We start from the raw sequence: 17,859 nt of genomic DNA, 5'->3' as shown, positions 1-17,859 counted from the left end.
AGTAACCTGCCATGAACCCTAACCCTGTACTGCAACGCTCCCTGCAACATTGCCACAACGCCAAAGGAACTCCATTGGACTACATTGGACATTGAAAAACAACCGTGTTTACTGGGAAACAACGCCGCAATGAGACTTCACAACAGGAAATGTGGAATATATTTTCAGTTTCACCATTACAAAACAGCAGTAACAATAAATTTAAATGTTCAACGTGACATTGTAAAACCCTCCACCATACTCGAGTGTCATGGTCCGTGGAGTATGTGGCAAGAGAACAGTTTCTCCCCCTAACTTGGGTTTCTGTTTCGTCCTTGCAGTAATGAATGGGTTTTGCATCACCATCCACTCAGTGTTGTGCCTCTGCTTATTGTCTCATAGACACTTTTTGTGTGATTTTTTTTTTTGCGAGCTTGCCTTTTGTATTCAGCTGTCAAACTGTAATTAATGATACTTTGAATGTAGTGCATTGTGTCAGAGCATCAGTGAGAGGAGAAAAAAGGATTGTGGTTCGAAATGGTGGGGCAGCCAAACACTTTATTTGATACACAGAGAACAATTACTATCATGATTTACCCTCCAGAGATACCAGATGTCTTCCACCCAGGGGAGGCTGGTGGAGGTAGAAATCGGAGGACGGGCTCATTGTAACGCATGGAACAGAATGAGGAATGGTATACCCCATTCCGTTCCATGCATTACAATGAGCCCGTCCTCCGATTTCTACCTCCACTAGCCTCACCTCCTTCCGCCATACCACCCTCCCTTACCACAGCGCATAAGGCACATAGTAAAGGCTACTCCAGGTGGCCAATGCCCCTACTACATCAACCCTATCCCAGATAGACATGATGGCTCACCTACTGTAGAGTTTAGGCTAGTGACTGTGCTCATACTGGAATCTTCATGCCAACTCACTTCCTTGAAGTCAACACTGTTTGTACTATGGAGTCTCTCTTGCAGAGCCCACTAATTGCGAAGCCTGCTGTTTAATGCATGAGGAAACTGAGAATGGTTGGCTAGTTAGCTGCATACGTGCATGCGAAAGCTGGTGAGAACTCAAGGGGGAAGGGGCGTCAGTAGGGGGGGCGGGGGTGGGATTATCTCCTTGCAATCATTTGAAAGAGATTTCAAGTGCAGATTTCAGTTGGATCATTATATCACGTTTAATGAACAATTCTTTATTCCTAGACTTTCTTTTAGAAACAGTATTTCACAGTTAAACCTCATTTACGAGTTGTAACTGTTTTTTTTTCTTGTTGTTCACACTGTCTTTTCATTGGTTGAACATTTATTTCACCAATGGTCTGTGTTGTTGATATGCAATATGAATTAAGATATTATCATTATATTGATGTGTACTTCTACTTGTGTGATTGTCAGTATTTTCAGTGCCTTTTATCATTGTAAATATAAGGAAAATATTTTTCAGCTACCATGTGTATTTTCAAGAAGTCTATTTTGTACTTGATTTGATACAATGTATTTACTCACGGTCATACAGTACGACTGAATTTGCTCACAATAAAACAGTTTTATCAGAATCAATCACCGAAGGTCCAAATCTCTGAAACCTGTTAGTTACAGCAGTAGGCAGGATAAGGAGCTAGGGTAACTTTCTGGTCTGCATTATTGTTAATCAACAATAAATCTGCTAGACTCCCTTTTGTGTGTTCAGACTCTTACTTCAAATGGTCAACATGTTATGAAATACTCACTTCATAATCCTCCCCACCCCCCACCCTGTCTTTCCTTCATCTAAATTCTAGAATGTTCACTTGATCAGTGAAGCATAAAGAGTGTGTGTGTGTGTGTGTCTGTGTGTCTGTCTGTCTGTCTATGTGTGTGTGTCTGTCTGTCTGTCTGTACGTGTGTGTGTGTGTGTCTGTCTGTCTATGTGTGTGTGTGTGTGTCTGTCTGTCTGTCTGTCTGTCTGTACATGTGTGTGTGTGTGTGTGTGTGTGTGTGTGTGTGTGTGTGTGTGTGTGTGTGTGTGTAAGTGTGCACGTGTGTGTATGCGGCACTCATTACGTCCCTGTTGGTTTGATAGATATAGAGGTAGATAGATCCACTAGACTAGCCCATCCCCCCCTCTTCCCTGTGAGCTCTGTGTGTGTGAGAGTCATTGGTTGGTAATGGAATTCATATGAGAAGGAGAGGCTGGGGGAGCAAGGACAGACACCCTGCAAAGCAATGCATATAAATAAGGAATAAAGGACAGGAGAAATGGACTTGGTACTCTCCCGTTTTTCTATCTCATTACATTGTTACTAAGAGCCGACTAGCACTGCATAAGCTGTCCCCAATATCTCGACTTGCCACCTGGACACAGAGAAGCTGGCAGAGGGAGAGACACACACACATCTTTAGACCTCTGTGTTATTTTATACTAACATAACGGTATGTGTCATCAGAGGGGTAAATGTTTTCGCTCTCCTTCCTTTAGACGGCCTGCCAGTTAAAATCCCTGAGAGAATCTGTGTGGCACGATCCAGGGAGAGGTAGATCTACATAGTCCATATGCACAGATCTACGATCAGCTTTCCCTCCTCCTATACTAGCCTTCGCCACTAGTGGGTAAAACACAACGCAGACCTCAGATCAGCTCTTAGGGGGGAGGACGTACACGGCACAGGACTAGTAAAACCGTGGGCTGCTTTATGTAAGCCTCTACCAGTGTATGCAAAATCCGAGGGTGTTCCCTGCATGCATTGTTCTCTCACAGTCAGCCAGGGAGAGATTCTGGTCAGACTGGTTTGCATGTGTACGTAGCAACAGCGCAGCTCTTCCCAGATGATGTGACACAACCTAAATATGACCTAGACCCAACGTTGATGCTTGCTGAATATCAGACAAAGATGTGATTTGTGTGTTGTACTTCTGAGAATTGGGTCAACTGACACGTAACTTTCTTTCCTCTTACAAATGATACTGTGTCTATTCATAGAAAAGTAATATGTGTATCTGTATTACTGCATAAACCAAAAAATAAACGCCTCTTCACAAATTCCTTGGTCATATCACATGTCATGTCAAATTCCAACATGCTGTTGCTTCCCTGGCCTTCCCAGCACTGGATGCACTGGATGACTGTATAATTATCTGCCCTGAGGAGAAGAGACTGTCACACCCTATCAGTCCTCTCTCACAGGCACACAATCAGCCATGTTTGTCTTTCGCTGAGGAGCGGCAGACCTCCTTCCCACTGCACACCGCCTTCCCACTGCAGACCTGTTTCAGACTGCAGACCTCCTTCAGACTGCAGATCTCCTTCTCACTGCACACCTCCTTCCCACTGCAGACCTGTTTCAGACTGCAGATCTCCTTCCCACTGCAGACCTGTTTCAGACTGCAGATCTCCTTCACACTGCAGACCTGTTTCAGACTGCAGACCTGTTTCAGACTGCAGACCTGTTTCAGACTGCAGACCTGTTTCAGACTGCAGATCTCCTTCACACTGCAGACCTGTTTCACACTGCAGACCTGTTTCAGACTGCCGATCTCCTTCTCACTGCAGACCTGTTTCAGACTGCAGACCTGTTTCAGACTGCAGATCTCCTTCACACTGCAGACCTGTTTCACACTGCAGACCTGTTTCAGACTGCAGATCTCCTTCAGACTGCAGATCTCCTTCTCACTGCACACCTCCTTCCCACTGCAGACCTGTTTCAGACTGCAGATCTCCTTCCCACTGCAGACCTGTTTCAGACTGCAGACCTCCTTCACACTGCAGACCTGTTTCAGACTGCAGACCTGTTTCAGACTGCAGACCTGTTTCAGACTGCAGACCTGTTTCAGACTGCAGATCTCCTTCACACTGCAGACCTGTTTCACACTGCAGACCTGTTTCAGACTGCAGATCTCCTTCAGACTGCAGACCTGTTTCAGACTGCAGACCTCCTTCAGACTGCAGACCTGTTTCAGACTGCACACCTCCTTCCCACTGCAGACCTGTTTCAGACTGCAGATCTCCTTCCCACTGCAGACCTGTTTCAGACTGCAGACCTCCTTCACACTGCAGACCTGTTTCAGACTGCAGACCTCCTTCAGACTGCAGACCTGTTTCAGACTGCAGATCTCCTTCCCACTGCAGACCTGTTTCAGACTGCAGACCTCCTTCACACTGCAGACCTGTTTCAGACTGCAGACCTCCTTCAGACTGCAGACCTGTTTCAGACTGCAGATCTCCTTCACACTGCAGACCTGTTTCAGACTGCAGATCTCCTTCCCACTGCAGACCTGTTTCAGACTGCAGATCTCCTTCACACTGCAGACCTGTTTCAGACTGCAGATCTCCTTCCCACTGCAGACCTGTTTCAGACTGCAGACCTCCTTCACATTGCAGACCTGTTTCAGACTGCAGACCTCCTTCACACTGCAGACCTGTTTCAGACTGCAGACCTCCTTCCCACTGCAGACCTGTTTCAGACTGCAGAACTCCTTCACACTGCAGACCTGTTTCAGACTGCAGACCTCCTTCACACTGCAGACCTGTTTCAGACTGCAGACCTGTTTCAGACTGCAGACCTCCTTCACACTGCAGACCTGTTTCAGACTGCAGACCTCCTTCCCACTGCAGACCTGTTTCAGACTGCAGATCTCCTTCACACTGCAGACCTGTTTCAGACTGCAGACCTCCTTCACACTGCAGACCTGTTTCAGACTGCAGACCTGTTTCAGACTGCAGACCTCCTTCACACTGCAGACCTGTTTCAGACTGCAGATCTCCTTCACACTGCAGACCTGTTTCAGACTGCAGACCTGTTTCAGACTGCAGATCTCCTTTACACTGCAGACCTGTTTCAGACTGCAGATCTCCTTACCACTGCAGACCAGTTTCAGACTGCAGATCTCCTTCACACTGCAGACCTGTTTCAGACTGCACACCTCCTTCCCACTGCAGACCTGTTTCAGACTGCAGATCTCCTTCACACTGCAGACCTGTTTCAGACTGCAGACCTGTTTCAGACTGCAGATCTCCTTCACACTGCAGACCTGTTTCAGACTGCAGACCTGTTTCAGACTGCAGACCTGTTTCAGACTGCAGACCTCCTTCAGACTGCAGACCTGTTTCAGACTGCAGACCTCCTTCCCACTGCAGACCTGTTTCAGACTGCAGATCTCCTTCACACTGCAGACCTGTTTCAGACTGCAGACCTCCTTCACACTGCAGACCTGTTTCAGACTGCAGATCTCCTTCCCACTGCAGACCTGTTTCAGACTGCAGATCTCCTTCCCACTGCAGACCTGTTTCAGACTGCAGATCTCCTTCTCACTGCAGACCTGTTTCAGACTGCAGATCTCCTTCTCACTGCAGATCTGTTTCAGACTGCAGACCTCCTTCACACTGCAGACCTGTTTCAGACTGCAGATCTCCTTCTCACTGCAGACCTGTTTCAGACTGCAGATCTCCTTCTCACTGCAGACCTGTTTCAGACTGCAGATCTCCTTCTCACTGCAGACCTGTTTCAGACTGCAGATCTCCTTCACACTGCAGACCTGTTTCAGACTGCAGACCTCCTTCAGACTGCAGACCTGTTTCAGACTGCAGATCTCCTTCACACTGCAGACCTGTTTCAGACTGCAGACCTGTTTCAGACTGCAGATCTCCTTCACACTGCAGACCTGTTTCAGACTGCAGACCTGTTTCAGACTGCAGATCTCCTTCACATTGCAGACCTGTTTCAGACTGCAGACCTCCTTCACACTGCAGACCTGTTTCAGACTGCAGATCTCCTTCAGACTGCAGACCTGTTTCAGACTGCAGACCTGTTTCAGACTGCAGATCTCCTTCACATTGCAGACCTGTTTCAGACTGCAGACCTCCTTCTCACTGCAGACCTGTTTCAGACTGCAGATCTCCTTCTCACTGCAGACCTGTTTCAGACTGCAGATCTCCTTCACACTGCAGACCTGTTTCAGACTGCAGACCTGTTTCAGACTGCAGATCTCCTTCACACTGCAGACCTGTTTCAGACTGCAGACCTGTTTCAGACTGCAGACCTCGCCTGACAAGCGACGCGCCATCCTCTGCCTGGTTAACGATGTCACGTCCAGCCACACACTGTGATACTGTAATACTGTCTGTCTCGTGGGAACCTCTTTTACTACTGAATCAGATGTACTGTCACAGCATTTGAAACCATCTCTCATACCATGTGTTTCCCTATTCTCATGTTGGCGGTTATAAAGGCTTGACCTCAGAGGCATTGCCTCATGTATCCAAAACAGAGCAGTAGTCCGGATGGTTCGTAAGTGTGGGAACCTTCTACAGCTTGTCATACTTAATACATTATTATTATTACACATATTCACTTCACATATGACTATATGAGACCCCACCCCGGAGCAGGATTCTTTGTGGCTCAGGTGGTGGAGCATGGTGTTAGTAATGCTTGTATTGTGGGATTGTGGGTAAAAAGTGTCAGCTAAATAAACACACATTAACTGCAGACCACCCTCCGTTTGTGAAAACAGCACAGCAGTTATCAACAGACATTGGTTGTGTGTCTAGCTATAAACTAGTACTGGCCAGAAATACCTTGAAACAGGTTCAGACTTTTGGGAGAAACACCAAAAAAACAGTGTTTTTGTTGGTCTGAAAACTTCAATATGAATAGAATGGTGCATGGTCTATTTCTCAGCATGAAGTTTTTCTCTCGAAAAACGCACAATGAGAATACGCAGGCTTCCAGTGACTTCCAGTGAATGTCTGCAGACTACAGCCAAGCTTAACAGAATACGTGCAGTGTGTGTTGGATGTGAGTGGACTAGAGCACAGCAACAGATGGAAACCATTTGTTGTTTTTTCTCTCTCTTGCTGTGGTCTGGACCGCCTAGCAGAGGCTCCTTGCAAATCTGAATAATGTGTTCAGTTATGTGGGACTATCCCTGTGTTAATTGAATCCCATCACAGCAGTTCTGTATGAAAACCCTGCATGAGTTTTCATACAGAACTCAACATTCTAGTTTACGCACACCTATAGAAACCAGAACTTATTCATAATTCATATGATCATTGTTGTCATGTTGATAATTCATTGTTGGTCCAACCTGATTGTGTCTATGGAATAGAATAACTTTATTTTTCCCAGGGAGGACTTATAGGACGTATATTCACCACAAAACACAAATAATCTATGTTCACGGTTCTTCTGAGAATGAATGACCTAGCTCTGTGACCATACTGGATAGTATCCTTCCAACATTGACTCACCCCTTTTCCACACCAGTGCATATCCTATGTGGTCTTACACAAAGTATTGCATGGTCTCCCCATTCTAAACCCTGTTATTAGAATGTGAAAATATATATGAACATACACCCCCCCCCCCCATTTGTCTAATAACCCAGACATAATATGGTATATTATCCGAACAGCTACAATACAAGGACAGACATGACATAGTTTTCCATTTCAGCATAAGGAATCCCTGCATGTAGGGGTTTAGCCACTCTCCGCAGACATTCTTAGTTAATTTGTGTGCCTGGAAAAGCTCTCCCTCACTTTCACTCCGAGGCATATTTTTCAGCTTTCATTGGCTAAGTGCCAGTGTCAATTCCATGCTTCTCAGAATCACATTCCTGGGCGCTTAGTGGTATCTCAGGGCGTCGGGCAGAGCTCTCCCCCTGGAAGATTAAGATACAGGACGTGGAAATGACCATAATAAGACAAAGACAAAACAATGCTTAGGCACACAGCCTCTCTCACTTCAGCACCGGATTGGTCCAGGAAATAGTGTTAGGCATAGATTGTGTGTCCATGATTCCATCATTGTCCCCCCCCCCCCCTTTTCTCTCTCTCATCTTTCACACTTTTATATCAGAAACACACACACACACACACACACACACACACACACACACACACACACTCCATAAAATACCAGAAAGTCATTGTTGGTCCAACCTGATTTTGTCTATGGAATAGAATAACTTTATTTTTCCCAGGGAGGACTTCAGGTGTGGCATTCAGACCAGACAGTGCAGTAATACAATAAGTATATTCACACAAAACAACACACCACATGACAATAATAAGTGAGCAGAGGGCCACTGTTTCGATCGATGTCATATCCAAGCGTCGTTGAAAAAAAAAAAAAAAACTGTTCTCATCATCGTGCGACTCTGGTTCTCTCCAGTCGGTGCAGAGAGACGGGGAACCACCACACCGCCTGTGTGGAAGGAAGCAGCTTCTGATCGGAGCCTCGTATTAACACACTCTCCCCCTTCAGTCACGGTTCGGATACGGAGCTATACGCTGTTTCAGGAGAGCAATCTTTCTCTATCCGAGAGCAATCAGCAACCAGCGATCGTGGTCCAAATCCCAGAACGATTACCTATTTTCCACATGACATTGTGATTGTCGTAGAAACGGAAGTATCTTAGTAGTGAGAGTGTCATCAAGGATATTGTGATCTGCGAGGTTAGCCTGTTCGGTTCGGTTAGCTAAGCTAACCGGGGAGGGTTGACACGGGAGAGACCTCATCAACAACAAACCGGAGGAGAAGAAGATCTCCGATCTCTCCGTTTTTTTTCTGGGACATAATATCAAGAAGGAGAGGAGGGCTTCTTTCCTTGGGCTGATTCCGTCCTGATCGCTCATACCCCAGGTAAATAAAGGGGATTGGGGGTGGATGAGGGAACGGGTGATCATCGGGGGGCTGTGTGTGTGTGTGTATCGCTGCAGCCCACCGAGACAACCGAAGGGCCGTAGAGAGAGAGAGAGAGAGAGAGAGAGAGAGATGGTTCAGTGTTCTGCACTGATGATCGCATATTAATCGCGATAAATCCAGGATGTAATCAAATGTTAAACGGCTCTAGCTTTAGCGATTGATGTATTTTTAGTATGACCATGCTGGTACTAAATGTGCACTTCTTTTAGCTCGTTCAGTTTAGCGACAAGCTAGTTAGCGACCTTCTGAAATTGAACGGCACACACAGTGTGTCAATAAATAGCCACTAGACTTGTGCAGAAGAAGAAGATTCGTTGGTTGTTCGTGAGCTTAGAATGATAAGGTTCTATCTCCGTTTAGAATGAGAAGGTTCTATCTCCGTTTAGAATGATAAGGTTCTATCTCCGTTTAGAATGATAAGGTTCGTCTCCGTTTAGGGCAGTTCAGAGATATTGAGCGTCAAAGTTTTTACATTCCATTATGTTTTGTGAGATGGAACCTTTGTATTTTATGAATTACTAACTCAAAAATGTCAACATTTTTTTTTTTTTACAAATAACACCACACAGGCATTAATAAACACCTAATGGATCAGATTATGTAAAATAACCTTATCATTCTAACGTCACGTGTTGCTGCGATCACATTTCGCACAGTCGTTATGTGAGACGTAACCTAGTGGGCTACATGCTAAGTTAGCCAGCTAGGTTAGCGTGTGTGTAGAACCTCGTAGGGATGTTAGTGTAAGCTAGCTTAGCATGCTAAATCGTATTAGCACACTAACGGATATACTACTAGCTAACACAGACCCACAGATGACATAGTTTTGTGTGTATGAAACTGTCTCTTTTTTAACGTTTAACAGTTAGACATTCTAGCCTGTAAGTCAGACTCAGTCGGCGTGTTTTATAAACGTCTGGTCGTTTTTGTCCTTGTTAATGCGGCAGGGAGGAGAGAAAAGTTGGGTTGATCAACAAGACAGCAGGGAAAAGTTTTCTTGCTTGGCTGGAAGGCGCCAGTCTCTGAGCCCGAGCACATGCTGGCATCGCCGAACGCCTACCGTAATAAGCCTAAAAAAGTTCAACTGTTCCAAAAGTGCAACTTCTCTGCTTTCAGAAACTGTTTGAATTTTTTAGATTGGGCATATAGTTCATGAATTACGTGTTATTATACGATCGAAACGTATTCTAAGCATGTGTGGAGTTGATTTTATGCCACAACAACATAACTAGCCAAAGTACCATGCTTCTGTTAATCGATGAGCATAGAAATGAATAGATCACTTATGTTGTTGTTGCACAAGCTCTCCCAAGATCAATAAAGTTAGTAGCTCCCAAGACTGTGTTTTACATAGGTTATAGTAGTTGCAAGCCGAACAAAACAGCTCATTTCACAACTTAGTCATAATATGTAGACTGTTGTGAAGGGATAACCTGTGTTCGTAACCTATTTCCAGTTATGCAATCACTGCACATGATGGTGTAATGTTTTTCCAATGCCCTCTGCTGTGTGGTAAGCACGCTAAGCTGATGGTCACACACACACACACACACACACACACACACACACACACACACACACACACACACACACACACACACACACACACACACACACACACACACACACACTTAAATTGTCTATCCCTGTGTAGGAACTTTGTTACTACACTAACAACATTTATGTATGTATTAACATGCTGTTACACACTGGGCTATACACTCACTGCTTTGTGATTGTATACTCCGCTTGAGTAAAGCTCAACTCATCACCACCGTGTTAATACAATGTTACCAGAGTAATTGCACTTTTGGAGAACGTTTGTCCCTATTTTGCTTGCAACCCTCTTGTCGCTGGGACCATAATGACTGAAAATGTTGCTTTGGATAAAACCGTCAGCTAAATGGCATATCAGCCTGTCACCATTCGTTTGTAGGATGTTCAGAATGGCGTCTGACCGTTATGAAGTGATCTTCACTTTGTGCACCCACTGAAGAAGACTGGAGCCTTTTATCAGCTGTCAGGAACAGGACTTCTTCTCTCGTCCTCTCCTCCGTTCTCCACTCGCTCCCGTCCTCAAAAAGCATTGGAGGAGGATATGTAAAGGGGGAGGAACCTAGGTGTTCTCCTCCGATGCGTGTTCAGTAGGACGCGAGTGGAGGACGGAGGAGAGGGGGCGAGAGTCGTGTTCCTGAGAACTGAGAAAAAAGGCTCAGGTCCAGGATGCAACTGTCAGGAAGGTAACCTTGGTAACCACCTCAGAGCCAGCAGAAGGAAACTACACCACTTGTTAGTTGAAATGGATAGAGGAAGGTCACTCCTACCCACTTAGCCCACACCTGCACATCTAGGGCCATCTCCACTCTGAGCACCTCCCTCCCTCCCTCCCACCCTCTTCCTCTTCCCTTTCCCTTTTCAAGCTCAATTGATTCCCTTCTCCTTTAACACTCTCTCAACCCCCTCTGATATCTCTCTCTGTCTCTCTCTCTCTCTTTCTCTTCTATTACACACACTCTCTCTCTCTGTCTCTATGTCTCTATGTCTCACTCCCTCCCTCCCTTCTTCAGAGTGTGTCATTACTGGGCTCAGGGCCTCTCCCTGTACAGTGAGTTCCCATGTCCTCAATATCTCCTTGAAGCCAGTCCCCTCCATCGACAAACGGAAGAGCAGAGAAGGCCCTGGAGGTCTCCAAGAGACACTCTAAACAATACAGTTCTCTGCTCCGTTGAGCAGCAGGAAGTGGGACATCAGAGCTGAACTAATTTCTCTCTGTGAATAACAGTTTTATTTTTTTAACAGCGCTCGTGGTGACGGTGAGTTTAAAGGGCGACTAGTGAGAGATGCGTGCAGTGTAGTAGTTATGGAACACGCTTGGTTGTTTATGCAGGCTGCTGTTTGTTTGAGGGCCATGCGGTTGTTGTCGATGGCTTACTCCTCAGGGTTGGCTCTACCCTACGGTGTTGAGTAGTGATTATCCCACAGGGACTGTGTTTTTCTGGCTGCCAAGCTCAGAGAGTGCAATCTAAATATTTATTCTTTTGACAGGTGAAAGTAACATGCAGGCCTACATAATGTCTCTCTTAGTATAGTTTGTGCAGAGACGCGGCTCTGCTCGGAGTTATGGACGCTGGCTGTCACTAATCAATAACAAAAGAATAGCTGACCTCCCTTACAAACATATCATGTTTATACAGTAGAGTACCCTCCATAAGTAATGACAGTGAAGCCTTTTGTCTTCTTTTGGCTCTGTACTCCAAAAGTTTGGATTTGAAATCAAACAATTACTATGAGGTGAAAGTAGAGACTCTCAGCTTTTATTTGATGGTTGTGGTTTAACCATGCAGAAATGACAAGACTTTTTAGACATGGTCCCCCTATTTCAAGGCACCAAATGTAATGGGACAATTGGTTTGACAGATGTTTGTGGTTAGTCAGATGTGTTCCGTCACATCGTTTGAGCAGGCATAAGACATCTGTCAGTGTCTAGTGTTGATTCTAGGTTTTGCGTTTGCCAATGGTGTCTGTCAACATTAAGACCAAAGAAATGTCAAGGAAGACACTCAGAAACAATTTAACCAAAAACATAGCCAAAACCTTAGACGTACCAAAACAACAGTTTGGAACATTATTCAAAACAAAGGAAGCACTGGTGAGCTCAGCAATCACAAACGGCCTGGAAGGTCAGGGAAGACTTGGATGAGGTCTGGAAAAAGCTATTGTGGGCAAATAAAATAAATATTATAATGGTCCAGAGTGAAAATACAGACAATGACCCCAATCATACCGCCATAACAACTAGCATGTTTTTCACTGCCAAATTGGAAAGTTGTTGACTGGCCAAGTCAAACTGAACATGCATTTAATTTCTTGATTATCCGATTTTAGGCAAATAGACCTCAAAGCAAACAACAACTGTAGATGGCTTCAGTACAGGTCTGGCTGAGCATCAGAAGGTACCCAGCGCCTAGTGGAGTCAATGGTTACCAGACTTCAGGCAGTAAATTGCATCCAAAGGATTGTCAACCAAATACTAAACACAAGTGCTTAATTTGGACATTTTATGACTCTGTCCCATTAAATAGGTGTAGCCTATATGTATACAAAAGAAAAGTGTTATCTAAAAGGTGAAACCAATATACACACACACACAACCTCATATAAAAGCTGATGATCTCTACTTTGGTATAGAGCCAAAAGAGAAAAACAACATGCTTGACTGTCTCATTAGGCTACTTACGGAGGACACTGACGTTACTACACTACGCCTGTGCGGTTGTTTAGGCTGACCCCGTCTGGCACAACAGTGGCTTTTCTCCTCATTGTTATTATTGGATTATAACGCTTATATTCTGGAGTGGCTCCAGTGAGGAGGCCCAGCCAGTGCTTTCCTCTGCAGTCTCCTGTTATGGGAGTTGGATGGAGTGTTTACTTTGGAGTCTGCCGTAAAGGGTCCGTCCCCGCCGCCGCAGCCCTCGAGGAGTGTTTGAGAGTCGCTGGTGACTGATGGCTGAGAGTGCTGGTTTTGACGTATAGGCTAATCCTTCGTGATATTAGCCCGGACCCCGCAAGCGCTGTTATGAGTGGGAAAACTTAGAGAAGGCCAAATGTGACATCACAATTTAAGGCTTGAGAAAAATGCCCAGGAGGCTGGTAGAATGCACGGTTGCTTCATCGCCTCGATCGCGAGGGAGTCCGTATTGTCACAACATTCTCTGACGGACGGACGCCCGGCCGACTGTAAAATGACTTTCTTTGATGAGCGATGATGATTTGTTTGTCTTTCCTAGATCTACGTCTAGGTCCCGCTGTCAAAAGCTTCTTCTGATACTTTGGTCTTTGCCGACGGTACTCGGCGTAATGCTGACCTTGAGTTGAGGAAGACTTGTCAACAGCAACAGAAAACTAAAGAACATTGTATTTTGCAGAAGAGAAGTGGTGATGGCTTTCAAGGCCCTTTCCCACGGAATGGTGCGCTCAAAGTTCTATTTTCAGTGTCGTTTCTCACACCGAGGGATTTTCTCACTCAAGAATCGGGTCAGGGAAGTGAGTGATGGCACTTCGAGAAATCATTTAACAGAGAACGTCCGTTACATCATGTATCAAGGGCTTTAACTTGTTCGGTAAGTGATCATCCATATCAGATGATAATGGCTAGTTGTTTGCTGCTTGTTTGATGGATTGGGCCAGTATTGGTTTTAGGATAATAACTGACACCAAGCGGCCCTATGCCTGAGTACCACATTTACATTAGGCCTTTAAATTCCCTAGGGAAGATAAGGCCATCGATGAAACCCCTACTACATCCTCCCCATTCTTGTGCCCTCCGATCCAGTTGTTGCCATGACAGCCCTTCCGCCTTTATCTCCTATTCTGGGGTTCTTCTCCAGGGGGTCTTCCTAGAGGGTTCCATGTGATGCCTGTGTGGTAGTGAGTGACACTGCAATAATTGTAGACTCATCATTAACATGTCAACATTTTCAGGGCATTTCTCCTTTATTGGGATAGAGACGGTAGAGACTGACAGGAAGGAGAGATGACATGCAGGATATGTCGACGGCCGGAATCGAACCGGAGGACCCTGCGTTTACATGGCTGACGCCTTAGTGTGCTACGCCACCAAGCTCCCCAGTGACTGGCATATCGAAGTTGCCTACGACTGCCCTTGAGCATGGCGCTTAACCCCTAATTGCTCCCTGTGCGTATGTGTCAAATAAACCATTGATTGATGACATAACATGTTGTTACATCGGAATTATGCGATGACAGCGGTTCGTGTTTCGTAGCCCGTCTTCCACTTAATAACGGAAAACTGCTCCACTCCAGCACGATGCAGTTACCAAGCAATCGCATGAAGTGTGACCGGTGCAAGTAAGATCCGAGCGCTGACCGAAATCCTGTTTGTGCTGTGTAGTGTAGTGGAATGTAGGCCAGACCGTAGCCTAATGGGTTTGTCTGACTGTGGAGACTGAGAAAAGCTAAGCTTCGCAGAGGTTTGCAGCAGACCGAGAGCTTCACATGACGTCTCCCCTCACCCTCGACTGTTACTGCTGTGTGTGTGTGTGTGTGTGTGTGTGTGTGTTGACCCCTGGGTCCTGCTAAAAGCATTCTCATCCAGGGATGATGTCGTTTCCTGGCTTTGAAGTCAATGTTGCCAAAACACCGGGGAGATGAAAGAGAGAAGGGGGGGGGTGGGAGAGAAGTACGATGGAGGTTGGTCCCCTTGATGTCGAGACGTACTTGTAGGACGGAGACGATGGGAAATGGAGGTTGCATTAGCCAGTTGTAGAAAGTGGGTTGGCTGACCACCTAGCTTCCCTTTCCCTCTTCTGTAAGACTGACAGAGGCAGACTTCACTGCGAAACTCACACATTATATTGACACAGAGCGACACTCGTTCTCCTGCGTGTCCTTGAACACTCACAAGTCCCCCGACCCCCCCGTCCCCCTGTCCCCCGCCCCCCACCTCTCGCCTCGCCTTCGAATCCACACAAGGTGCCTCAAACCGGGTCACCTGCTTGCCGAGGCACCTTCCTCTCGAACTGAGAGGCGACACAGGATCAAGGTGGAATGTTGTTTTCATCCTACCTCAGATATCTCCTCCCCCCCCCCCCCCCCCCCCAGCCCTTTCTCATCAAAAGATGGCCGCCGGTCTGGAGTCATGGAAGCTGGAGCATCAGCATCCACAGCAGGGCCCTGGCAGCGCTGACTCTCTGTCCCGTTGAAAACGGCCTCCTGCAGGTCCCCTGTCCGCGGCGCGCGAGGGGCCGTGTAAATAATTCAGAGCGCTGCTGCTCTGGGTTGGGTTATGAACACTCAAGAGGAATCTCCCAGGCAGGCAGCTTTGATGTGGGCTTCTGGTGTGAATGTATGCTTATATGCGACACACACACACACACACACACACACACACACACACACACACACACACACGCACACACACACAGTGGAGAAGAGATTGGAGGAGGGGGCAGTTCTGAGACAAACAGCATTGTGGAATTGATGCAACGCTCCTGAAGGAATGTTCTAGGAGAGAGAATCCCAGATTGTTTCTCTCTCCGCAGCATATGATGTCACCCTCGCTCCCACCATCGATCAGTGTTAGGACAAGTTGATGCGTCATGTAATTATAATTGCCGTAATTTGTAATTGTGTCATCTAATGTTTTCCCCATGGTTCTCTAGAAGAGATTTTAATGTTACTTTTGTCACTCGTTCTGGCAAATTTCATTTAGTAAGATCACTCCTACGCGTATGCCAGTAACTTCAGCCCCCTGCCAATATGTTAAACAAACAAATTCAATTATGGGAAACTTAACATTTGTCTTTATTTATTAGTAGTTATCGTTGTCTTCTCACTGAAAATCTCATTCATTTGATTCCTGAAGGATTTTCTTTTCCCCTTAATGGAGGCGTCTGTAATTGGCCCACTAACATCAAAGCGGAGTCCAATGATTTATTTATTGTTCTTCATTTACACTTTCCGCTGCCGTTTCTGATGTGAAGAAACCAAACTAAGTTGGCAGTTAAAGTGCTGCTTCGCCGGAATGTGTGTCCTCCATTGTAGAAGCTGTGGTAACTGTCGTTGCTTAGGATACATTGAATGGAAGGGTAAGAAAAAGTAACCCCCTTTCCCCATGCACCCAGTAACCACCCCCAGGGAAATCCTCCTTTCCCTACGCCCACATTATTCTCTCCATCGCTGTTCTGTTTTGCTCTCTTAACGTTATCTGGGAGGATTACTACCACCGATCGATTACAATGGGCCACTGAAACGGGGTGAAAGGGGAACCCCGACATTGTCCTGCTGCCGCTGCTTCTTTGTTGCTGTCCTCCTGCACCGTGTGGACATTTCCACAGCTGTCCCTGTCCCTTAGCCCCGTCCCTTAACTCGTCCCGGTCCTTTAGCCCTTTCCCTTAGCCCGTTCCCTGTTCCTCAACCCTGTCTCTCTTTTCCCTCCCTTTCCTCCCTGTTGGCCTCACATGTCCCCCTGTCTCTTCCTGAGGGCGCTTCCCGGCATTCTCTCAGCTGGTGGTTGAAGTGACAGTTGAAGTGACAGCCCCCCTGGACGACGTGGCAGCGATCAGCGCCTGTCTTGGGTGCTGCTGCCAGGCCCTCTGCCCTCTCTTGCTCTTTTTGCTTTCCACCTCCTGCCCAAACCCAATCCCCCCCCAATCCCCACTCTCAAAAGCAATCCCCACCACCAGCCCATTTTCTGAGGCTGCTGTGACAGGGCAGGACAGTCCAGCCCCCCCCCCCACCCACCCCCTTCCTACCATGAAAGGGGGCCCCCCAGCAGAGGATCCGTTCACATGGAAACGGCTGTCTCTGTGAAGGGAGGTCTCCCTGACGGTCCAGCTCCGGCCAGCGGCCCCCCAGCGCCCTCAAGCAGAGCCTCCTTCGCCACGGGAATCCTTGAAGGAATGGCTGCTTGTTTTTGTTTTTTGAAACGTTATTTCAATCTCAGTCCTCTGGTCCACATTCCCCCACCTCCCCCTCAGTGATTGAATTATTTACCGCTTATCCAGATTCAGAGTGGAGAGGCCTCGGACCCACCCGGTGAGGAATGTTTGTAGTGTGGCACCGCAGGGACCTCGCCGTGAGTGACCGCGAGTGGCCATGTGTGACCGCGAGTGACCGCGTGTGACCGTGACTGACAGTGAGTGACTACGGGACCCTGTCTCAGAAGAGAGTCAACGTAATTACACCTCAAGTCAAGGCCAACCTCAAGTCAATCAGTGATTTTTACACACCTTTATTTACACATTTTATTTTTCGCTAATAATGATCTAATACTACAAGGACGCAACAGGCTCTCTTCACCAGTAGCACTACAAGGTAGATGGCAGGCCAGGTTTGTGTTGCAGGTTGTCTTAGTCCTATAAGATGTAGCCTAGTTTGTGTTTTGTTGTGTAGTATGTTGCGTTAGACGTTAGTAATAGGTCGCGTTAGAGAGCGTCGTATAGCAACGCTGCATTACTGCAAGCGCGCGATGTGACTGGTTGTATAGCGCTGCGTTTTAGTAACCCGCATGCTGTAATGTGGCGGCATGTGCTGCAATGTGGCGATGGGGGTGGAGGCGGTCATCCATCTCAGGTGGGGGTGGAGGGGTCATCCTTCTCAGGTGGGGGTGGAGGGGTCATCCTTCTCAGGTGGGGGTGGAGGGGTCATCCTTCTCAGGTGGGGG

General features: G+C 46.7%; 1 protein-coding gene across 1 annotated transcript in view; it reads left to right on the top strand.

The window, feature by feature from the left end:
• Nucleotides 1–8,288: 8,288 nt before the first annotated feature.
• The window catches only part of fbxw7 (F-box and WD repeat domain containing 7), a gene marked incomplete at its 3' end in the record, with an annotated part of 176,371 nt that continues 166,800 nt past the window's right edge, over nucleotides 8,289–17,859 (top strand). The window contains exon 1 of the mRNA XM_080535048.1: nucleotides 8,289–8,612. The remainder of the gene's footprint in view (nucleotides 8,613–17,859) is intronic.

The sequence above is a fragment of the Nansenia antarctica genome (genome assembly GCF_963989245.1).
Source record: "Nansenia antarctica genome assembly, chromosome: 6".
Lineage (NCBI taxonomy): Eukaryota > Metazoa > Chordata > Actinopteri > Argentiniformes > Microstomatidae > Nansenia > Nansenia antarctica.
The sequence above is the reverse complement of the archived record's forward strand: the minus strand, read 5'-3'. Positions and strand labels throughout refer to the sequence as shown.